Here is a 26,094-nt window from a genome sequence, read left to right on the forward strand (position 1 = left end):
CACAGCATTATAGTACTTCTCTGGCTGAGGGAACAGAAAAGGACAGAGGCAGGTAGAGGACAGGTGAGGGCACAGGGCCTGCTCCTGGGCAATGCCATCTAAGGGTTGTGTCTGACGAACCCACCGACTCTTGGCTGGGGGTGTCTGATGTCACTTGCGACGAAGTCGAAGATCGAGTCAACCACTGCTGCCACACCTCTTTACTCTGCTGTGACCTGTGCCTGCGCCAGAAACATTTAGGCCTGTGCCCCTCCCCTGTTCAGGGCCTTTCACATCTCTGTCTGACATACTTTTAGATCAAATAAGTAAATAAAAAGGAAATTAATACATTCAAAAAAGGACTGTAATTTTCTCACTTCACCACACAACGGCTAATAAGCCCCTTATTTTTCCCCCACTAATATAGGCCAAAAAAAGGCTTTAGAACATACAACTGCGGCCGTGAACGGCAAATAATACTTTTTGCCACTAATACACGCCAAAAAGGGCTGTAATTTTCCCGCTTCACCACACAAGGGCTAAAAAGCCCCTTTTTTCATCCCCACCAATACACGCCAAAAAAAGCTTTAGAACATACAACTACGGCCGTGAATGGCAAATAATACTTTTTTGGCCACTAATACACGTCAAAAAGGGCTGTAATTTTCCCACTTCACCACACAACGGCTAATAAGCCCTTTTTCTTTTTCCGTACTAATACACGCCAAAAAAAGTCTTTAGAACATATAACTGCAGCGGTGATTGGCAAATAAAGTTATTTTTTTGCCACTAATACACGCCAAAAAAGGCTGTCATTTTCTCAGTTCATTATACAACGGCTAATAAGCCCTTTTTCTTTTTCCCCACTAAAACAAGCCAAAAAAAGGCTTTAGAACATATAACTGCGGCTGTGAACGGCAAATATATATATTTTTTTGCCACAAATACATGCCAGAAAGGGCTGTAATTTTCTCATGTCACCACACAACGGCAAATATGCCCCTCCCCCCCCCCCCCCCCCCCCCACTGATAGACGACAAAAAAAGGCTTTAGAACATATATATAACTGCACCGCACAAGGGCTAATAATACCCCAATAACAAGAACAGTTTGCTGGAATTACAGCGGTATCATCTATTGGAAACCTGAAATGAGCAGCAGTATAATGGCAATTTGGATCCGCAGTCAGTGCAACAAGGTGTAATAGGATTGTTCCTATTACCCAGGCTGTACATTCCCCTAATGGACCCTTATCTTCTTCAATACTGTGTAATAATTCCTCCCTATCCTTTCCCTACACTTCTAATGCTCTTCCCCTGAACTTCTACTGAGCAAAATAAGTTATCAAGTCTTTCCTAGCATTGTCCCTAGCGCCTGCTGAAGTCTCTCCCTGCACTAAGTACACTAGAAAATGGCTGAATCCAAGATGTCTGAGGCAATTTATAGGGCTGTGACATCACAGGGCTGGCTGGCTGCATAATTGGCTGCATGCATGGCATTGTGGGTGATCCCTCGTTCCCAGAGTTTCTTGCTCCATGTCCTAACATGTGCAGCAGCCATTTTAGGAAAAAATGTGATTCGTTACCATGAAGCGTGAGGAAATTCGGATTCATTGTGAATCAAGTAATTCCTGAAAATCAGATCAAATTCCACTTCGTCAGCTTCAATTTGCAAATCTCTAATAACTATGATTAAACTTCTCAATTCATATTCATGTACAAAAAATAAAAGGGGGCTGAAACTAAAGTATTTTAAAGGGGTTGTCTAGGATTTTTTTTAAATGTACCCCCCCCCCCCCCCCCCCAGCAGGACCTGTCAATAAAAGATATACTTACTCCCTGCGGCTATGTTCAGGCTCGGCGACTCCCAGGCTGTTTTCACCATACTTTCAGTCACGAGGCATATCACTGCTGAATGACATGCCACTTTGGGACCTGTCACCATTAAGGCCAGTCATTGGCTGTAGCAACTCATGTGACCCTGTCCATCCAGAAATTTGCAAGATGGGAACCAGAAAGCCACAGAATAGAGCCAGGGAGCTGAAACAGAGAGGCAGGGAGCAAACGAGTATGATTTTTTTCATCAGGTACAGCAGGCTTGGCGAAAAAGAAAGCAAATGGTTTAGCAGCAAATCAGAACAATAGTTTGGGAATCTACAGACTGTACCATGAAATTGACATCATCATCAACCTGTGTTACATCCCAGAGTTATGTTACTAAACTCTTTCCCCGCTACTATTTGTTGGTAACATGTGCCTTGTCATCTAATGTGATTTTATTTATTATTCCTCACAAATGTGCATTAAAACCCTTGTTAAATGTATTTGCTGTAATTTTCATGTTCACCAGCAGGTGGCAGCAATGTGTTTAGCAGGGCCTCAGTAACAGTTTAGCATTTCTAGACTGGAATAGTACATTCCAGTTTAGCTCCCCCTCTTTGAGCAGAGTGGGCTGGCCTATGTCCTGTCTCATGGGGAGGAAAGGAAGTTAGGGTTAGTGTGTGCCAGCCACCCCGGCTAGGGGAAGGCTGTGCTGGTAGGAGCTCCCAGTTCTAGGGATCCCAACCCAGGATCGAGTCTCGGCTGAGACCAAGTATCTTCATCCCTAGTCTGAGCCTTCAGCCTCAGCTGGTTGACAAGCAGGCAGCACCTCCAGAACTCCAGGAAGAGCCATACCCTGTGAGCTAACTGTGAGTAACTATCCAGAGACCAGGAGAAGCCAAATTCCTCCTCAGCTAGTCAGTCCCATACACAGCAGAAGATAGACAGAGCAGAAGACAGATTCCTGCCATATTCTTGTCATGGTCTTACCTTCTTGCTGTTCTCCTTCGTTTGACATGTGCTGGCGGCCATCTTGGTTTCTGGGTTTCTTGTAGCCTTCCACCCTGCGGCTCCTCCTTCCCACTGGGAGGAGCTGGATGCCTAGCTCATATATATAGGAGGTCTGTGGCTTCAGTTCCTTGCTTGGTCCTCCTGTGTTCACATGCTTCTAAGACTGCTGCTGCTTCTGGTTCCTGATCCTGGTTTCGTCTGACTACCCTGCTGGTTCCTGATCCTGGCTTCGTCTGACTACCCTGCTGGTTCCTGATCCTGGTTTCGTCTGACTACCCTGCTGGTTCCTGATCCTGGCTTCGTCTGACTACCCTGCTGGTTCCTGATCCTGGCCTCGTCTGACTACCCTTCTGGTTCCTGATCTCTGGCCTCTCAAAGACTCTGCTTCGGTTTCACCATTCGTTTGGACTTTTGCTTTACAGCTTTATTTTCAATAAAGCCTTCTTATTTTCACTTATCTCTTGTTGTACGTCTGGTTCATGGTTCCGTGACAATTCTCCAGGCACATGATAGGAGCAGAAGAGATATTGATCCCTGCCATACATTGCCAATACCTGCTGGGACCCAAGACTATTGCTGTAACTCATATGGATTAATGCTGCCTCCAGTAAAGACAAGTTGAATTATATTCCAAGCCTGGATCTCATTTACTGCTACCAAAACCCTCAATTACTCCTACTAGCAACACACTCATTTATTGCAAGTGAGCCAGGATCCAGGAGTCCAGCCGTACCAAGGTAGGAGACACCGTTGACACTATACCTACTACCACACAGAGACATTACACCACTCTGGCATTCCTCACCTGGTACGTGAGTTGCAACACCTTAAAGGGCCCTGAGACTGTACCCTGCGCACGCTGCAATTGGCGTCATGAACAAAAACTATAGACTTACATACCCATATACGGACACACTGCATAATCTGGCGTCCGGGTAATCGTACCACGGTCCTGCTCATTGCACCTGTAGCTCGGATGAGGTCCAGTGTTATCCAGTCGAATGCTAACTGGAGGGAAATGCTTGAGAAAATCTGTAATTTTATTTCAAGACACGGAGGCTCCTATTGCATAATCTCTCTTTACTGACAACCACAACAGCAAAGAAAAACATACTGAAAATTAACATATCACCATGGCAACAGGCCCACCCCTCCTGAGCCCCTATATAGTGTCCATGGGCCAGGAGAACCCTCTCTTCTTTTGCTGCTGCCACAGATAAGTACTGCTCTTATCTTTATGGTGTATAGTTTTGTTAATTTATAGGTTATAGTGATTGTTTTGTTTCCCTTTTATCTATTCCCTGGTTATTTATGTGTATATCCAGCTCCTTGTTCTCCTCTGCAGTTTAGGCTTTGATTGTAATATATATTGATTTTCTCCTTCTCATCTCCGGGCTCTCGTTCCCTCCCCCCCCCCCCCTCCCTTCCTCCACTGACCGTCACTTACTTGCTCTGCTAGTCCTCTCTGACCCTTCCTTCCTCTCATCCTCCCTTACGGTCGGCTCTCTCCTGCTCACCTCTATCGCACCTCTCTCCGCCATACGCCTTGCATTGCGGCCGAGATCTTACGAGATTTCGGCCGCCTACGCAATTTCGGATGGCCATGTTCCCGGCTTCTTCCCGGGCTCTCTCTCCTTCCCCTACACTTTTTTTTGCACGCTTTTCGCGCCCCTTTCGCTCTAGTTCCCGGCCACGCCCCTTCCGCTTCCGTCCTGAATCTTTCCCTTACGGCGGACAGCGGCTCCTCTGGCGTGCTCCGCTCTGGGTTCCTGGGAAACTCTCCCTAGTTTACCCTACTCCTCTCCCTGGTCAGTACATTCCCTCCTCAGCACTACTATACAGTATATATATAAGGCAGTTATTCCAGCCAGTACTGTTAAATTTGTCTAGGTGACAGTTTTCCCTAGTTAGGCTTCCAGCCTGGCATTCTATTTAAGTGGTCTGTTCACATCTCATCTGCCATGTCGCAGCTGCATATGCCCCCCAGCCCTCTGGCTGACGACTCTGATGCAGAGGCTCTCCCACCTCACCCCCCCCTGGAGGTTTCTGTTGTCCCCTCTGTTCATAGGTCCCGTGCAGACGCCTTGCAGCGTTCCATCTCTGAAGCCATTGTTGCTGCTATGGCATCCATGTCTCAGACCCTCTCCCAATCTATCTCTGAGGCCCTTAGGGCTCTCCCTCCCAGGGATCCAACATCAATCCCATCTTCGGTCCCTCATGCCTCCAGAAACAATCCGATTGGTGTGTCACTAGCCACCTGTGAGAATGCGCTAAATCCGCGCAAATGAGCCTTATCCCGCCAGGCAGAAAAGGCACGGAACTGTAAATGTGCCAGAGCACAGACTATGGCTGAGACCGATTCTGATTTTGGCTCTGATGAGGAGGCCGGGTGCGAGGACCTAGAGGCACCGGATGAGTCCCTATCCGGATCACCTTCCCATTTCCCTACCCCTATGCTGTCAGGTCCGTCCGCGGGAATCTTTGGTTCCGTGCACACGCCAGCCCCAGTGGTCTCTTTAACCGACCTTTCGGGGGAGACGCTTTTTGAACCTGACGCCCTACACCACCCCAGGTCCGCGGAGTGGATTCCGATGGACCATGTGGCTCAATATCTAGAGGCACGGGTTCGCTGCCCTCTGAACAAGGAGTCGCGCAACAAACTACGGGCCGAATGCCTGCGTCCCCTTGTGGCCAATAAAGTTTGAGACACCCCCATAGTGGACCCCAAAATGGCCCAATTTTTATCTAGATCAGGGTGGAATCCCCGTAGGGGACTTGAGTCAGCACTCAAGGCATGCTAGGACAAGCTCCTGGACGTTTTCGGGCCATTAGCCAAAATATTTGAGTTGGCTGAGCAGCGAATGAATTAGTGGACCCGGAAGAACTCCGGGGTTGGGCCCAACGCGCAATCTGCATTGCCGGGAGCGTGAACACGTCACTCTCAATAGAGTGACGTAAGTCCATTTTATACAAAATTGAGCCCAAGCTGGCCAACCTAGCACTCACTGAAGCAGGACGTGACGCCCAGGGTCTGTTGTTCGGCAATTCCTTTATCAAGGATCTAGGCCGTTTCGTAGGGGCCTTCACGGCCCTGGCAAAGCCCAGTCCTCTATGAAAAGGGTGTTTCAGGGTCGGGTCTCCACCAGGGCCGGCAGCTCCAGGGGCCGTCTGTCCGGCCGCTCCGCGTTCCAGACCTGCGCGTCGGGTCGAGGCTCCTTCGCCCACCGTTCGTTTGGGCAGAGATCTACCTACCAGGACTCAAGACAGCCGACCAGTTTCTTCCCTTCCCGCGGGACTCTGAGCCGCAGAGGCTACAGAGGATACTCGGGCTCACGACGACCATTTGGTAAGTGTCATTCCTCCCCCTTCTTCCCAGGTTTGTGTAGGGGGCAGACTCCGACATTATTTTCATGCTTGGTCCGGAATTATCAAGGGACAGTTGGATCTTGTCCACGGTCCTCGGGTTCCACATAGAGCTGGTGGGCCTCCCACACCATTTTCCTTCCCCTCACCCTCAGATACTTTCAGTGGCCTCTCGAGCCTGCTTGGACGGGGAACTATCAGACCTCTACAGCAAGGAGGCCATCGAACGTTCCCCGGACCCGAGACCAGGCGTCCTCAGCAACATCTTCCTGGTCCGCAAGAAGAGCGGCCAGATGCGACCGGTCATCAACCTGCGTCCACTGAACAGGTTTGTCCGATACCGGCACTTTAAGATGGAGGGCATCCATCTTCTCAGAGACCTCCTACTCCGAGGAGACTGGATGGTAAAACTCAACCTCAAGGACACGTACCTCACCGTCCCGGTTGCAGAGGCCTCCAGAAACCTTCTTTGTTTCCCTTGGAAAGACGAAGTTTGGCGCTTCACCTGCCTTCCGTTCGGCCTTTCCTCAGCCCCATGGTGCTTTACCAAGCTCATGCGTCCAGCTGTGGCTTGGCTACGCAGCCGAGGGATTCGATTGATAGTATACCTGGACGGCATCCTCCTGTTAGCCCAGGATCCCGCTACCCTTCTCCATCACTTGGATTCGACGGCAGTCCTCCTGTCTCGCCTGGGTTTCCTCATCAATTTCGAGAAATCGGTCCTAGTCCCGTCCCAGACGATGGAGTTCCTCGGATTCTCGGTGGACTCCACGGCAGAGACCCTCAGCCTTCCGATTACGAAGATTTGTGCGATCCACAAGGAACTGCGCAGGACTCTAACCATGCCACAGTTCTCTTTGAGACATCTGTCCTGGATCATCGGTCTCCTCTCGTCATCCATTCAAGCAGTCTTCCCGGCCCCTCTTCACTACCGATCCCTGCAGCGCCTGAAGACTGCCCATCTACAGGCGGGAGCCTCTTACGCGGATTTGATTTCCTTGGATACAGAGACCAGAGACGAGCTCCAGTGGTGGATCCACAACCTCGCGGCTTGGAACGGGAAGGCTATCTGCGGTCTACGACCGGATTTGACTGTGGATTCGGACGCCAGCCTCCTCGGCTGGGGAGCACATTGCGACTGAGTATCCACCGGTGGCTGTTGGTCGGAGGACGAGACCTCGCTCCATATCAACGCGCTGGAACTTCTGGCAGGCTCCTTTGCCATTCGCAGTTTTTCACGAAGGGCATTGCCAGAGCTTGCATCCGATTACGTATGGACAAAGTCTCTGCTCTCCGTTATGTGAACGCCATGGGAGGGACTCGCTCAGCCATGCTCTCTCATTTGGCCAAGGAGTTCTGGTCCTTTTGCCTTCATCAGGATATCACAGTTATAGCGGAATACCTTCCCGGCCTACACAACATTCAGGCGGACTGGAGATCTCGATATCTCAGGGATGGCAGCGACTGGAGATTGGACATTCAGGTGTTCTCAAACATCTCATCACTCTGGGGTCCATTTTCCATCGACCTCTTTGCTTCCCGCCTGAACACGCAACTTCCCCGTTTCTTCAGTTGGCGTCCGGATCCGGACGCAGAGGCGGTGGACGCTTTCCTTCAGGATTGGTCCGGTCCTCTACATTGTGCTTTTCCCCCCTTCTCCATGATCCCTCGGGTCCTCAATCAAGTTCGCTATCAGCTGGCCGATCTGGTCCTCATCATTCCCTTTTGGAGTTCCCAGTCGTGGTTCCCTCAGCTGTTGGAACTACTGATTCTTCCTCCCTTACTTCTTCCGTTGTCCCCATGTCTCCTCCTAGGCCCAGGGGCTCTTCAGCATCCACTCATCGTGGACGGCTCCCTGCGACTTCTGGCCTGCAGAATCTTGGGTGTTCCAGAGACGGTGAGGACTTTTCGGAAGCAACTAGAAGACTTCTGAAAAATTCATGGGCCCCCGGCACGAGACGAGCCTATGGAGCGGCCTGGAGATCTTGGGCTAGCTGGGGCTTGGCTCGAGGTGTGGATGCCGTTTCAGCCCCTCTAGCGAACATTCTTCATTTCCTGACGTCCTTGTTTGAGGAGGGTAAAGCCTATCGTACCATCAACCTCTTCAGATCCGCAATTTCTTCGCTCCATCAGGGTTTTGAGGGTCGTCCGGCGGGCCAACACCCGTTGGTATGTCGTTTGCGGAAGGGTTCTAGGTTATCCCATTCCCCCAGACCCCGATTCTCCGCTTTGTGGGACGTCTCAATGGTTTTGTCTCTTTTCTCCTCTTGGTCGACCAATTCGAAGCTTTCCCTACGTCAGTTGTCAGCTAAGATCGTCACCCTATTCTGCCTCATATCTTGCAAGAGAGTGTCGGACGTCCGGGCTCTGGACTATGACGCCAGATCCTTTTCTCCCGAGGGTGTTGTCTTTAATATCACCCGTCGGACCAAGACACATATTCGCTCCGTCGTTTATCCGAGTTTCCCGGCTGTTCTGGCTCTTTGCCCATTGGCTTGTCTTCAAGAATACGAGGCTAGAACTTCCCCACATCGTTCTGCCGAATCCCCGCAGTTATTTCTCTCCTATCGTCGACCTTTCGCTCCGGTCACTACTACCACGCTGGCCCGCTGGGTCAAATGGATCATGACCTTGGCGGGAGTGGACACTTCCGTTTTTACCGCCCACTCTACGCGAGGCGCCTCCTCCACTTTTATGCTGGTTGCCGCCGCTCGATTGGAGGATATCATGAAGATTGCTGATTGGTCCAGGGTTTCTACTTTTAGAGAGTTCTACTTTTGTCCTCGACAACATGCTTTTTCCTCTATTATTGCACAGCTTTGAACCTGCAATAGGAGCCTCCGTGTCTTGAAATAAAATTGTATGATTTTCCTAGTCTATGACGTAAAGTCATGATTTTATGAAAGACACGGAGGCGAGTATTGCCCACCTCTCTTGTGTTTTTTCCCCCCCTTGGATTTGTTGGGTTGTCATTGTTTACTTCTCTGCATATGTTAGTAATTTCCAGATTTCACTTTTCTTGCTGCATACTCACCTACCTCAGTGAGTGTTAACACACTCTTCATGCACTTTATATTTTCGCAGGATGAATATCTAGTCTGCTGTTACTGAGGGGCATCCAGTCGGTTATCTTGTTCACTTCCAGTGTTCTGTTCCTGTGTTCGGTTCCGGTTCCTACAGTTCAAGTGGTCTTCTCGTTGAAGCAGTTTTTGGTGTGGCATCTGTCAAGAAAGAGGAGGTTCTCCTGACCCATGGACACTATATAGGGGCTCAGGAGGTGTGGGCCTGTTGCCATTGTGATATGTTAATTTTCAGTATGTTTTCTTTGCTGCTGTGGTTGTCAGTAAAGAGAGATTATGCAATACTCGCCTCCGTGTCTTTCATAAAATCATGACTTTACGTCATAGACTAGGAAAATCATACAATTATATTGGCTAAAAAATTATATGATTTGGAATTGTAAACAACCTGAACTAAATCCAAACAAATTTTATTTCCTTTCAAAGTCAGAAGTATATGGGATCCATTTACTGTTGTTGTTAATTGCTATTAATTTGCTCCACATTAAGGAAGGCAATCATGCCTGTAAAAATTGTGGCAATGTGGATGAAAACCAACAAGTAAATATATTGGGCTACGTATACTTTTTTGGCTGGACCTGTCACCAGGATCAACCCTATTAAACCAGACATACTGATTAAAACAATACTTTTATTTAGACTGCATGTTAAACAGCTGTAGATAAATCTGCATTTCATTCATATTCAAATGAGAAGTTTAAGCACCAGGAAGCGGGGCTGAATCCTTTGACCATTGCTTTGTAACACCCCCGTGTTCACTGCACACTTCCTCCAACCTATGATTGACAGGGCTAGGCATCAGGCTGAGGGCAAAGCTGTGTCGTAGAGCTGTGTACTGGCATGTGAATATCATATACACTATGTACTATAGCTTCACTACACTGAGATCTGCTCAGAAAGCTAATATATATACTTTATGTATATATATATATATATACACTCACCTAAAGAATTATTAGGAACACCATACTAATACGGTGTTGGACCCCCTTTTGCCTTCAGAACTGCCTTAATTCTACGTGGCATTGATTCAACAAGGTGCTGATAGCATTCTTTAGAAATGTTGGCCCATATTGATAGGATAGCATCTTGCAGTTGATGGAGATTTGAGGGATGCAAATTCAGGGCACAAAGCTCCCGTTCCACCACATCCCAAAGATGCTTTATTGGGTTGAGATCTGGTGACTGTGGGGGCCATTTTAGTACAGTGAACTCATTGTCATGTTCAAGAAACCAATTTGAAATGATTCGAGCTTTGTGACATGGTGCATTATCCTGCTGGAATATCCTATCCTCTCTTTACTATTTGTAGTTGAGATGAGTGGTACCCGGTGGGGTCTTCTGCTGTTGTAGCCCATCCGCCTCAAGGTTGAGCGTGTTGTGACTTCACAAATGCTTTGCTGCATACCTCGGTTGTAATGAGTGGTTATTTCAGTCAACGTTGCTCTTCTATCAGCTTGAATCAGTCGGCCCATTCTCCTCTGACCTCTAGCATCCACAAGGCATTTTTGCCCACAGGACTGCCGCATACTGGATGTTTTTCCCTTTTCACACCATTCTTTGTAAACCCTAGAAATGGTTGTGCGTGAAAATCCCAGTAACTGAGCAGATTGTGAAATACTCAGACCGGCCCGTCTGGCACCAACAACCATACCACGCTCAAAATTGCTTAAATCCCCTTTCTTTCCCATTCTGACATTTAGTTTGGAGTTCAGGAGATTGTCTTGACCAGGACCACACCCCTAAATGCATTGAAGCAACTGCCATGTGATTGGTTGACTAGATAATTGCATTAATGAGAAATAGAACAGGTGTTTCTAATAATTCTTTAGGTGAGTGTATATATACAGTACAGACCAAAAGTTTGGACACACCTTCTCATTCAAAGAGTTTTCTTTATTTTCATGACTATGAAAATTGTAGATTCACACTGAAGGCATCAAAACTATGAATTAACACATGTGGAATTATATATATAACAAACAAGTGTGAAACAACTGAAAATATGTCATATTCTAGGTTCTTCAAAGTAGCCACCTTTTGCTTTGATTACTGCTTTGCACACTCTTGGCATTCTCTTGATGAGTTTCAAGAGGTAGTCCCCTGAAATGGTTTTCACTTCACAGGTGTGCCCTGTCAGGTTTAATAAGTGGGATTTCTTGCCTTATAAATGGGGTTGGGACCATCAGTGGCGTTGAGGAGTAGTCAGGTGGATACACAGCTGATAGTCCTACTGAATAGACTGTTAGAATTTGTATTATACAAACGGAAAATGCAAATATGATCGCACACTGCATCCAGCACTCTGCCCTCCATGCTGGATGAGACATTGGTTTATATTTTGGCCAAAGCATAGTAAGCCACTCACCGCGTCAATGTCGTCTCAATTGAGTGGTCCCTAACTCTTGTTCCTACCTGTTCATGGGCCATGACAGCCACATAAAATCCAGGGAATGCAGGTCAGCATGCAAGCCAAGTACACTTTGCTTGTAACCCCGTCCGGTGCCATTACAGCTTTCATCGGATCCAGGGATGCAAGTACCAACATGCATGCTGAACCCACCATATACTTCTCCTGGAGCCAGATGGCTAATGGTAGGTTCTATATAAGCAGACTCAGTTTTATACTGACTTTAAAACCAGCCTCCAGGACAGATTGACTGGTCAGGTGTGCTTGACTCAAAGGAGATCGCCACGCCTCCAATATATGCTACAAAGAAAAAAAGTGGGGGGTTGAGTCAGCACAACCTGCCTGCAGGTGCAGATCACTATGGCGAAATACATATACAAACGGAAAATGCAAATGTGATCGCACACTGCATCCAGCACTCTGCCCTCCATGCTGGATGAGACATTGGTTTATATTTTGGCCAATGCATAGTAAGCCACTCACCGCGTCAAGGTCGTCTCAATTGAGTGGTCCCTAACTCTTGTTCCTACCTGTTCATGGGCCATGACAGCCACATAAAATCCAGGGAATGCAGGTCAGCATGCAAGCCAAGTACACTTTGCTTGTAACCCCGTCCGGTGCCATTACAGCTTTCATCGGATCCAGGGATGCAAGTACCAACATGCATGCTGAACCCACCATGTACTTCTCCTGGAGCCAGATGGCTAATGGTAGGTTCTATATAAGCAGACTCGGTTTTATACTGACTTTAAAACCAGCCTCCAGGACAGATTGACTGGTCAGGTGTGCTTGACTCAAAGGAGATCGCCACGCCTCCAATATATGCTACAAAGAAAAAAAGTGGGGGGTTGAGTCAGCACAACCTGCCTGCAGGTGCAGATCACTATGGCGAAATACATATACAAACGGAAAATGCAAATGTGATCGCACACTGCATCCAGCACTCTGCCCTCCATGCTGGATGAGACATTGGTTTATATTTTGGCCAAAGCATAGTAAGCCACTCACCGCGTCAAGGTCGTCTCAATTGAGTGGTCCCTAACTCTTGTTCCTACCTGTTCATGGGCCATGACAGGCACATAAAATCCAGGGAAATCAGGTCAGCATGCAAGCCAAGTACACTTTGCTTGTAACCCCGTCCGGTGCCATTACAGCTTTCATAGGATCCAGGGATGCAAGTACCAACATGCATGCTGAACCCACCATATACTTCTCCTGGAGCCAGATGGCTAATGGTAGGTTCTATATAAGCAGACTCAGTTTTATACTGACTTTAAAACCAGCCTCAGAGGCTGGTTTTAAAGTCAGTATAAAACTGAGTCTGCTTATATAGAACCTACCATTAGCCATCTGGCTCCAGGAGAAGTATATGGTGGGTTCAGCATGCATGTTGGTACTTGCATCCCTGGATCCGATGAAAGCTGTAATGGCACCGGACGGGGTTACAAGCAAAGTGTACTTGGCTTGCATGCTGACCTGCATTCCCTGGATTTTATGTGGCTGTCATGGCCCATGAACAGGTAGGAACAAGAGTTAGGGACCACTCAATTGAGACGACCTTGACGCGGTGAGTGGCTTACTATGCTTTGGCCAAAATATAAACCAATGTCTCATCCAGCATGGAGGGCAGAGTGCTGGATGCAGTGTGCGATCACATTTGCATTTTCCGTTTGTATATGTATTTCGCCATAGTGATCTGCACCTGCAGGCAGGTTGTGCTGACTCAACCCCCCACTTAGAATTTGTATTATGGCAAGAAAAAAGCAGCTAAGTAAAGAAAAACAAGTGGCCATCATTACTTTAAGAACTGAAGGTCAGTCAGTCAGCCGAAAAATTGGGAAAACTTTGAAAGTAAGGGCTATTTGACCATGAAGGAGAGTGATGGGGTGATGCGCCAGATGACCTGGCCTCCACAGTCCCCGGACCTGAACCCAATCGAGATGGTTTGGGGTGAGCTGGACCGCAGAGTGAAGGCAAAAGGGCCAACAAGTGCTAAGCATCTCTGGGAACTCCTTCAAGACTGTTGGAAGACCATTTCAGGGGACTACCTCTTGAAGCTCATCAAGAGAATGCCAAGAGTGTGCAAAGCAGTAATCAAAGCAAAAGGTGGCTACTTTGAAAAACCTAGAATATGACATATTTTCAGTTGTTTCACACTTGTTTGTTATGTATATAATTCCACATGTGTTAATTCATAGTTTTGATGCCTTCATAGTCATGAAAATAAAGAAAACTCTTTGAATGAGAAGGTGTGTCCAAACTTATGGTCTGTACTGTATATATATATATATATATATATATATATATCTGCTTTATTAACAAGCACAATATATGATTATAGACACCAGTAATATGTGTTAGCTTGCAACCATCAAAAAACATATGCCTCTATGTGGTAATGCTTGATGTTCAAGGCTATGTAGAGATTCCTGGTTTGAATCCTGGGAGAGACCTCCAGGTTTTTTTCTTCAGATATTTTTCCCTCCACATAAAACCCATAATAAAATTCTATATCCTTATCATATTGATAATAATGTTTTAGGTTTCAAAAGCTAATAAATATTGCTGGTTTCTTTATAATCAAATATTTTGTCTATGAATAAAACAGAAATAGGCATTAGGTTTTTAAGCAAAAAAAAGACACTATTCTCAGTTTAGTGAGGCCTTTTATTGTTATTAGAGATGGCCCTGTAGTTCGCCCGATGGTCGTTTTCCAGCGAACTTTGCTCGTTCGCGATTCGCCGAACATGCGAACATATGGTGATATTCGGACGCGCCATATTTTTTTGCATAGCGCCAAACTTTGACCCATGACACATCCATCAGGTGGGACAGGACAGCCAATTGAGACGTTTCAGCACATGGACACACCCCTTACCCTATAACATGTGTTTTGCCAGTGTAGGAAGAGGTTTCATTTTGGAGCAGGGACAGTTAGGGACACCAAACGCTAGCTAATAAGGCCACAAAAGTCCTTTTAAGGACTAGAATAGGTGTGCTATCGATAGGTGTGATATAGAGGGGTGTGATATACTTATAATATACTTTCTAACATATAAATCATATTATAGTGTATTTGTATTGTGCAGCAGTTGTGTGCGGTTCTGCTGCCAAAACGGCAGCTAGATAGAGGGACAAACGCTATTGGAGTAACTCATTGCAATGGGTGTGATATACCTGTTGGCCCCCAAAAAATTGCTTGAGGGCTACGATATATCTTCTTTCACAAAATCCTGATTGAGGGGTGCTATATACCTGTTTCCGCCAAATACTGATTGAAGGGTGCTATATACCAGTTTCCACCAAATACTGATTGAGGGGTGCTATTGCTATATATACCTTCTTCCACCAAATACTGATTGAGGGCTGCAATACACCTGCTTCCACAAAATGCTGATTAAGGGTTGCCATACACCTGTTTCCACCAAATACTGATTGAGGGATGCCATATACCTTCTTCACACAAAATACAGATTGAGGGGTGCTATTGCTATATACCTTTTTCGACCAAATACTGATTGAGGGCTGCGATACACCTGCTTCCACAAAATACTAATTGAGGGGTGCCATATACCTGTTTCCGCCAAATACTGATTGAGGGGTGCTATATACCTGTTTTCGACAAATACTGATTGAGGGGTGCCGTATACCTGTTTCCGCAAAACACTGATTGAGGAGTGCTATTGCTATATACCTTTTTCCACCAAATACTGATTGAGGGCTGCAATATACTTTCTTCCACAAATACTGCTCTTCTCTACAGACTTAGGCAGAGTGTCATTTAGAAAATCACAGGCAGAGAAAGAGGCAGACCGTTCCGCAGGGATAGTAGGGGTTGGGCAGGTGCACCAGGCCGGAGCCTGAGTCGGAAGTTGGAGAAGGCACGTGCGATAACTTCAAAGGGTGCACCAGCGTCATTGGCCCACAAGCAAGAAGCATGTAGGAATCATGTGTTCACTTCAGATGGAAAAAAATGACGAATATTCTTAAAAAATGAATATTTAGCACTATATTGAATATAGTGCTATATATTCGTTTTTTAGAATATTCATCATTTTTTTCTATCTGAAGTCATGATTCCTTCCTGCTTAAGTTGCTTGTGGGCCAATAACTCATTGCCCCACAAGCAAGAAGCAGGGAGGAATCATGATGGAAATAATGATGAATATTCTAAAAACGAATATATAGCACTATATTTTATAGTGCTATATATTCGTTTTTGACCCACGTCTGTATTGAGCGCGCAATATTCGCACATTATGCGATCATTACCTTGCTGATTAAAAAAAACAAAAAACTAATGTAGAATATAACGAATATACGAATTCGCAAATATATGACGAATATTCTACAAAATATTCATGAAATATCACGACTTCGAATATGACCCCTGCCGCTCACCACTAGTTAACAGATGCCTCAGACTGATGCCGTACAGTGGTGTCCGTTTACCATACAGTTCCATGGTAGAAAAAAAATGTACGTTAAAGTATGCATTTTTTTAATGGACTCTGCAGGATATAAAAACGTGGAGTGCTGCAAATTTCTATACATCAAACTGATAGGAAATAAAAAAAAATTCTAGGCTCCAGCAGGGCACATTTTTGAGAGTTTCACTTTAAGACTCATAAAAATGGCCCCTGATTAAAATACATATTTTTTGTGGGAATTTTTGACAATGATCCCCCTCTGGTATATCACTGTCCATGTTGTGGGACTATTTGTGCACTTCTAGTAAGTGTTTGCTGGCTGTAAATATGACCTAAAGATTTTCAGATTCGCCTGCTATTAAAGTGAATATTTGATCGCGAACGCGCGTTCGCGAAACGGCCTGGCCGATGTTCGTCCATCACTAATTGTTATTATATGATTATATTTTATTTATTATAGTATAGTAAATTATCATAAATGGAGAGAAAAAAATAACAGGAAACAAAATTACATATGCATGTCCTAGGACTTGAACTTGAAGATAACTTCGTACATAGCAATACCACATAAAGATGCATGTTTTTTCTTCGGTTATAAGCTAACACATATCACTGGTATTTTCCTAATCATATGTTGTGCCTGTGAATAAAGCAGTAATATGTATATTAGCTTTCTGAGCATATCTCAGGATAGTGAAACTACAATACCTAGAGTATATGTTAGGCAGATGTTACAAAGCAGTGCTCAAAAGATTCAGCCCTGCCTCCTGGTACTCCAACTTGCTCATTTGCATATGAATGAAGACACAGATAGGTAGTCGGTGGTTTAGCATACAGACAAAAGAAGGGTATTGTTTTAATCAGCATGATGAGCCCTACCATCCAGTGCCTGGTTTAATAGTGTTGATCCTGTTAACAGAGCCACTTTAATTTTGGCTTATTTTGCACCCAAATCTGGTGCATTTTGGCACACAATATCACATCCTTTTTTATACATATTTATGAAGCAAATGGACCAAGTGAGCAAGTGTCTCATCCACTGAAAAGACAAATAGAGGCATAGGTGTCTGGCTTGCTGTGAAAGGGGCAAGGCTTAAGACAGCAAATTAGGCTACTTTCACACTGGCGTTTTTCTTTTCCGGCATAGAGTTCCGTCACAGGGGCTTTATACCGGAAAAGAACTGATCAGTTTTATCCCCATGCATTCTGAATGGAGAGTAATCTGTTCAGGATGCATCAGGATGTCTTCAGTTCAGTCATTTTGACTGATCAGGCATAAGAGAAAACCGTAGCATGCTACGGTTTTATCTCCGGCGAAAAAAACTGAAGACTTGCCTGAATGCCGGATCCGGCATTTTGTTCCATAGGAATGTATTAGTGCCGGATCCGGCATTCAAATTACTGAAATGCCGGATCCGTTCTTGCGGTCTGCGCATGCGCAGACCTTTAAAAATTAGAAATAAATAAATACCGGATCCGTTTTGCCTGATGACACCGGAAAAACAAATCCGGTATTGCAATGCATTTTTCGGACTGATCAGGCATTTTTCAGACTGATCAGGATCCTGATCAGTCTGAAAAATGCCTGATCAGTCAGAAAAAATGACATGCATTTGCATACAGTTTGCCTGATCAGACAGGCAGTTCAGGCAACGGAACTGCCTGCCGGGAATCAAACAACGCAAGTGTGAAAGTACCCTTAAGCACACCAATAGATAGCATAAAGTTACACAAGATAATATATAAGATGATATAAACAAACAGTACCCTACACTATCAGGGGTCTTATTCATTGACCCTACTGTAAGGGTACTTTCACGCTAGCGTTAAAGTTTTCCGGTATTGAGTTCCGTCACAGGGGCTCAATACTGGAAAAAAAAACGCTTCATTTTTATCCTAATGTATTCTGAATGGAGAGCATTCCCTTCAGGATGCATCAGGATGTCTTCAGTTCAGTCCCTCTTACGGTATTCGGCCAGAGAAAATACTGCAGCATGCTGCGGTATTTTCTCCGGCCAAAATTCCGGAACACTTGCCGGAATGCCGGATCTGGCATTAAATTTCATTGAAATGTACTAATGCCGGATCCAGTACCAAGTGTTCCGGAAAAACGGATCCGGGCTGCTGGTCTGCGCATGCGCAGACCTTTAAGGATGTGAAAAAAAAAAATTCCGGATCCATTTTTCCGGATGACACTGGAGAGACGGATCCGGTATTTCAATGCATTTGTCAGAAGGATCTGCATGGGTTGTTTTCTAGTTTTCCAAATAATCTTGTATCATCTGCGGTCAATGCTAGACATTGCGGTTGTTTAGAAGTGGTGCATCTTCTAGCTTCTACCAAAGTGAAATTAGCTGTGCAATTTAATGCCACAATACTAAACCGCTTCTTTATTATCCCTGGTGAAAATGACATCAATACTCCTGCAATGTATGGGGCAGAGGAGGTCAAACATATGTTTGACTTAAGAATTATGTAGATTGTAAGGGTCATATGAACAATAAACAGTCACAAATGACAAGATGACAAATTACTGTTCTATCATGGACTTTGCGTTATACCCGTGGGTCAGCCGTGCTTAGTTCATATGCCATCAATTTCTAATCTGAACCTAAGAATTGAATGGCTGTTAAACACTGTGGCTTCTTCAGTAATTTTCTATGAAGACACTACCCCTGGACCACCAGGGAACTGCAGCATAGCCCATTTCACTTAGGGCTCATGCACACGACAGTATTTTGCGTTCAGTATACTGGACGTTTTTTGAGTTCAGTATGCGGAACATATACTGAACCATTCATTTCAATGGTTCAGCAAAAAATACTGAAGTGTCTCCGTATGCATTCCGTTTCAGTATTTCCGTACAGTGAAAAGATAGAACAGACTTCCAAAGGCCCACACCATACTGTAACCTTACCTGACTGCACCTGGGCAAGAAACTTGCCCAAAATTAACTCTCAAAAGTTATTTTACATTGAAGTTGACTTAAGAGGCACTTTTCTAAGAACTGTTCTTTAGTTGAGTCATCTATTTTTCCTGTATACCTGGCAAGCTATTTCAGTTTATATTTAAGATGATTGTTATATTTTAGTATATACAGTGTAATACCTATTCCAAAATAATTGAGCCTACTTCACATCTGCACCATGAACTTCTCTTACTCTACAAATAAATACTTTATGATATATGGTTTTTAAATTGGGTGCATATTGTATAGACTTCATTCACTCTGTTTTTAGCACATTGTGGAATGCCAATATACATTTCTTTTTTCATTTTAATGAATCAACCCTATAGTTTAAAGAGTATTATTAATTTAGAGAATTTTTACAAGGTTTACCAGAACCCACTTTGCTGTGCTTTATAAATTCATATTAATCCAGATCTCAAGATTAAAGGCCTTGAATTTATTCCATACTATGATCTTTACCTGTGGTACACTTACACTCTCACTTTTCTTATGGTGGGACTCCACAGCTCGTTATTGCATACAATGGGGGACATTTACTAAGCATGTTGCGCCAGAATTATGGCGTAAAATGCACCAAAAAGAATGGCGTTTGGATTTGTGCCAAATATATCAACAGTTTTTTCCATAATTTTCACCATAAAGAATGCATCACGCCAGAAATGAGTTATAATTGTCAAAGTGGGCGGGGATATTAAATTGCGCATATTACACCTCATTGATCATCCTCTAATCGGCAGAAATAGCTCAAATCGTTGCAGATAATTAAGCCACCTTAGGCCTCCTGCACACGACCATAGGTGTCCCGTCGCCGTAATTGCGGACGGCATTTGCGGATCCGCAATACACGGGCACCGTTCCATGTGCATTCCGCATCACGGATGCGGACCCATTCACTTCAATGGGTCCGCAAATCCAGAGATGCGGAATGGTGCGGAACGGAAGCACGGAACGGAACCCTACGGAAGCACTAAGGAGTGCTTCCGTGGGGTTTCATCCCATACTTCTGTCATATCTTTTTGCAGAATGTCCAGATCGCGGACCCATTAAAGTGAATGGGTCCGCGATCTGCTGCAGCTGCCCCACGGTCGGTGTTCGTGCATTATGGCCCGCATTTTGCACGGCCACGGGGCGCACAGGAGGCCTTATTGTGCTGGTGTTTTTTGTTTAAAAAGTCACATTTATGGTATAAAGATGCATATTTTTTGTCAAAAAGGGAACAAGTGATAGGTAAGTATTAAAACAAGATGCAATTATTTTTATGTAATATAAATGAGATAAACAGCAGGGTTCTGTCAGTAGAGTGACATTCAACAAAAACATCCCTAGTCTGAGGCAAAAGTCGCAATTTTGTCCCGAACTATTCGCCGGCGAACATATGCGATGTTCGGTCCGCCCCCTATACATCATCATTGAGCAAACTTTGACCCTGTACCTCACAGTCAGCAGACACATTCCAGCCAATCAGCATACCCTCCCTCCCAGACCCTCCCACCTCCTATCAAAAAGCAAGGACAGCATCCATCTTAGATTCATTCTGAAGCTGCAGTGTCACAAATTTGACTAAATTGTAATCGCAATGGCTTTCAATGGGTCCGTGGAAAAATCGGAAAATGCACCGTTTTGCAGCCGCATCCGTGATCCGTGTTTCCTGGCCGTGAAAAAAATATGACCTGTCCTATTTTTTTCACGGCCAACGGTTCACGGACCCATTCAAGTCAATGGGTCCGTGAAAGAACACGGATGCACACAAGATTGGCATCCGTGTCCGTGATCCGTGGCCGTAGGTTAGTTTTTATACAGACGGATCCGAAGATCCGTCTGCATAAAAGCTTTTTCAAAGCTGAGTTTTCACTTCGTGAAAACTCAGAACCGACAGTATATTCTAACACAGAAGCGTTCCCATGGTGATGGGGACGCTTCTAGTTAGAATACACTACAAACTGTGTACAAGACTGCCCCCTGCTGCCTGGCAGCACCCGATCTCTTACAGGGGGCCATGATCAGCACAATTAACCCCTTCAGGTGCGGCACCTGAAGGGGTTAATTGTGCTGATCACGGCCCCCTGTAAGAGATCAGGGCTGCCAGGCAGCAGGGGGCAGACCCTCCCCCCCCTCCCCAGTTTGAATATCATTGGTGGCCAGTGCGGCCCCCCCCCTCTATTGTAATAATAGGTTGGTGGCCAGTGCGCCCCCCCCTCCCTCTATTGTAATAATTTGTTGGTGGCACAGTGTGCGCCCCCCATCGGCCCCCCCTCCCTCTATAGCATTAACAACATTGGTGGCCAGTGTGCGGCCTCCCGTCTCCCCCCCCCCATCATTGGTGGCAGCGGAGTTCCGATCGGAGTCCCAGTTTAATCGCTGGGGCTCTGATCGGTAACCATGGCAACCAGGACGCTACTACAGTCCTGGTTGCCATGGTTACTTAGCAATAGTACAATAGTAGAAGATTCATACTTACCGGCTGCTGCGATGTTCATGTCCGGCCGGGAGCTCGACCTACTGGTAAGTGACAGGTCTGTGCGGCGCATTGCTAAATGAACTGTCACTTACCAGTAGGAGGAGCTCCCGGCCGGAAGCAGACATCGCAGCTCCCAGGTAAGTATGAATCTTTTACTATTGTACTATTGAAAGTAACCCGCTGCCACCAATGATCGGGGGGGGGGAGATGGGAGGCCGCACACTGGCCACCAATGTTGTTAATGCTATAGAGGGAGGGGGGGCCGATGGGGGGCGCACACTGTGCCACCAACGATTTATTACAATAGAGGGAGGAAGGGGGGGGGGCGCACACTGTGCCACCAACGATTTATTACAATAGAGGGAGGAAGGGGGGGGGCGCACACTGTGCCACCAACAAATTATTACAATAGAGGGAGAAAGGGGGGGGGCCGCACTGGCCACCAATGATATTCAAACTGGGGAGGGGGGGGGTCTGCCCCCTGCTGCCTGGCAGCCCTGATCTCTTACAGGGGGATATGATAGTACAATTAACCCCTTCAGGTGCGGCACCTGAGGGGTTAATTGTGCTGATCACAGCCCCCTGTAAGAGATCGGATGCTGCTAGGCAGCAGGGGGCAGTCATGTACACAGTTTGTAGTATATTCTAACTAGAAGCGTCCCCATCACCATGGGAACGCCTCTGTGTTAGAATATACTGTCGGAAATGAGGTTTCACGATCTAACTCATATCCGACAGTATATTCTAACATAGAGGCGTTCCCATGGTGATGTGGACGCTTCAAGTTAAAATATACCATCGGATTGGAGAAAACTCCGATCCGATGGTATAAAAGGGACTCCAGACTTTACATTGAAAGTCAATGGGGACGGATCCGTTTGAAATGGCACCATATTGTGTCAACGTCAAACGGATCCGTCCCCATTGACTTGCATTGTAATTCAGGACGGATCCGTTTGGCTCCGCACGGCCATGCGGACACCAAAACGACTTTTTTTTCATGTCCGTGGATCCTCCAAAAATCAAGGAAGACCCACGGACGAAAAAACGGTCACGGATCACGGACCTACGGACCCCGTTTTTGCGGACCGTGTAAAAAAACGTCCGTGTGCATGAGGCCTAATACAGGTTATATTAATCGCATTGCGAATTCAACTTAGAGCTGGGTTCCTAATGGTTGTAGAGCTGGGTTCCTAATGGTTGTAGTATTGCTAGGATATAACGAAGATTGAGAATATAGTGCTATATTCGTTATATTCGTCAATTCTAGCAATACAACCATTAGGAACGCAGATCTAAGTTGTAATTGCAATGCGATTAATGCAGTTTATATTAATCGCATTGCGAATTCAACTTACCACACTCTGCGTCAACTATGTAATTTTCCATGGTAGTTTTGCCATGGATCCCCCTCGGGCATGCCACAGTCCAGGTGTTAGTCCCCTTGAAACAACTTTTCCATCACTATTGTGGCCAGAAAGAGTCCCTGTGGGTTTTAAAATTCGCCTGTCTTTTGAAGTCTATGGCAGTTCCCCTGGTTCGCCGTTCACGAACATTTGCGTAAATTCGCATTCGCTGTTCGCAAACGGAAAATTTTATGTTCGCGACATCTCTATTTACCACTGGAAATTTCCCAAATATACTTCAAAAGTCGCAAGTATGTTTCAAAAGTCACAAGTGCAGTCTGGCAGCGATAGCTGAAATGGTGCGTCTTAGGGCTCTTTCACACCTGCGTTCTTTTCTTCCGGCATAGAGTTCCGTCGTCGGGGCTCTATGCCGGAAGAATCCTGATCAGTTTTATCCTAATGCATTCTGAATGGAGAGAGATCCGTTCAGGATGCATCAGGATGTCTTCAGTTCCGGAACGGAACGTTTTTTGGCCGGAGAAAATACCGCAGCATGCTGCGCTTTTTGCTCCGGCCAAAAATCCTGAAGACTTGCCGCAAGGCCGGATCCGGAATTAATGCCCATTGAAAGGCATTGATCCGGATCCGGCCTTAAGCTAAACGTCGTTTTGGCGCATTGCCGGACCCGACATTTAGCTTTTTCTGAATGGTTACCATGGCTGCCGGGACGCTAAAGTCCTGGCAGCCATGGTAAAGTGTAGCGGGGAGCGGGGGAGCAGCATACTTACCGTCCGTGCGGCTCCCGGGGCGCTCCAGAGTGACGTCAGGGCGCCCCAAGCGCATGGATCACGTGATCACATGGATCACGTCATCCATGCGCATGGGGCGCTCTGACGTCATTCTGGAGCGCCCCGGGAGCCGCACGGACTGTAAGTATACCGCTCCCCCGCTCCCCCGCTCCCCGCTCCTACTATGGCAACCAGGACCTTAATAGCGTCCTGGGTGCCATAGTAACACTGAACGCATTTTGAAGACGGCTCCGTCTTCAAATGCTTTCAGTACACTTGCGTTTTTCCGGATCCGGCGGGCACCTCCGGCAACGGAAGTGCACGCCGGATCCCAACAACGCAAGTGTGAAAGAGGCCTTAGTGAAATTGGAGTTAAAATGTCACAAATCGAGAGAAATAGGCAGATAATCAATGAACGAATCATTGGGCAATTGGCAGCAGTATTAGGCCCCTTTCACACAGGTGGGTATTCCACACGGGTGCAATGCGTGACGTGAACGCATTGCACCTGCACTGAATCCTGACCTATTCATTTCAATGGGGCTGTGTACATGAGCAAAGTTTTTCACGCATCACTTGTGTGTTGCGTGAAAATCGCAGCATGTTCTATATTCTGCTTTTTTCACACAGCCCTTACCCCATAGAAGTGAATGGGGCTTCAGTGAAAAACCATTGCATCCACAAGCAAGTGCGGACGCAGTGCGTTTGATGGTTGCAGAGAGATGTTGTTTGCAAACCTTCAGTTTTTTATCACGCGTGTGAAAAACGCATTGCACCCGCGCGGAAAAAACTGAACAACTTAACGCAATCGCAGACAAAGGCCTCATGGACACGACCTTTGTTTTGGTCCGCATCCGAGCCGCAGTTTTTGCAGCTTGGATGCGGACCCATTCACTTCACTCCATGTGCTGTCCGCAATCGTTGCTCCGTTCCGTGGTCCGCAAAAAAAAATAACCTGTCCTATTCTTGTCCGTTTTTCGGACAAGAACAGGCAGCTATATCAATGGCTGTCCGTGCTGTTCTGCAAATTGTGGAACTCACGCGGACGCCATCCGTGTTTTGCAGATCCGCAATTTGCGGACCGCAAAACACACAACGGTTGTGTGCATGAGGACAAAACTGACTGAACTTGCTTGCAAAATGGTGAGAGTTTCACTGAACGCATACTGAATAGTGTTGATCACGAATATTCGAATTGCACATTTTTATCGCGAATTTAGGTACTTCGAAAATTTGCGAATATTTAGAATATAGTGATATATATTCGTTATTTTGAATATTCGAGATTTTTTTTTAATCAGTACACATGATCCCTCCCTGCTTCTAGCTGACTCATTGGCCCACAAGCAAGAAGCAGGGAGGAATCACGACTTTAGATGGGAAAAATGATGAATATTCTATAAAACGAATATATAGCACTATATCGAATATATTTGTTTTTTCGAATATTCGTAATATTCTAAAACAAGGATATATAGCAATATAGCGAATATTCGAAAAAACTAATATAGAGCAATTTAGCTAATATAGTGCTATAATCTTCTTTGTCTAATAGTTGTAATTTTTTTCTCATCTGAAGCTCAGATTAGAAAAAAATGACAACTATTAAAAAAAAAGATTATAGCACTATATTTTCTAAATTGTTCTACATTAGTTTTTTTCAAATATTCCCTATATTGCTATATATTCTTGTTTTAGAATATTAAGAATATTTGAAAAAACGAATATATTCTTTATAGTGTTATGACTCATTGGTCCACAAGCATGAAGCAGGGAGGAATCATGTTTCTACTCGGCAATTGAAAAATATCAATAAAAATTAGCATTACGGAAATTTGCATATTACGCGATCATTACCTTGCCGATTTTTCGAGTGAAAAAAAATCGGAGAATATAACGAATATTTGAATTTGCGAAAATTCTACAAAATATTCGCAAAATATTGCGAATTAGAATATGACCCCTGCGTTTCATCACTAATCCTGAACGCAATCTGACTTTGAGATTTTTTTGATTCAAATGTTTAGGTTAGAATTGAACCAAAATTGTACTGCAATATGGCACATCTTAAGCTCCACCCCTTTTCATATGAAGTCCCGTCCAGATTCTGATAAACCCTCCTCTTTCTTGCATGTCTGAAAAAGTGTAAAAACCCTATATGTAGCAAATTGTGCCACTTGTTTAGACACATTTCTAGCCCACATACATTAGTAAATCTGAGCAGAGGTGTTTTTATTGTACAAAAATAGTAAAACGTAAAAAAACCTATGCATACAGTATTTGGTATTACCATAATTGTACTAAACCATAGACAAAGGTAACCTGTATTTTTTGCTGAAATAGTATGAAATAATTTTTTGGGTCTAAATTTTGTGTGCGTGATACTCAAGGGAACCCCCAAAAAAGTCTAAAAAACAGTAACGGATTATATTTTACTA

This window comes from Bufo bufo, chromosome 5 (assembly GCF_905171765.1).
Source record: "Bufo bufo chromosome 5, aBufBuf1.1, whole genome shotgun sequence".
Lineage (NCBI taxonomy): Eukaryota > Metazoa > Chordata > Amphibia > Anura > Bufonidae > Bufo > Bufo bufo.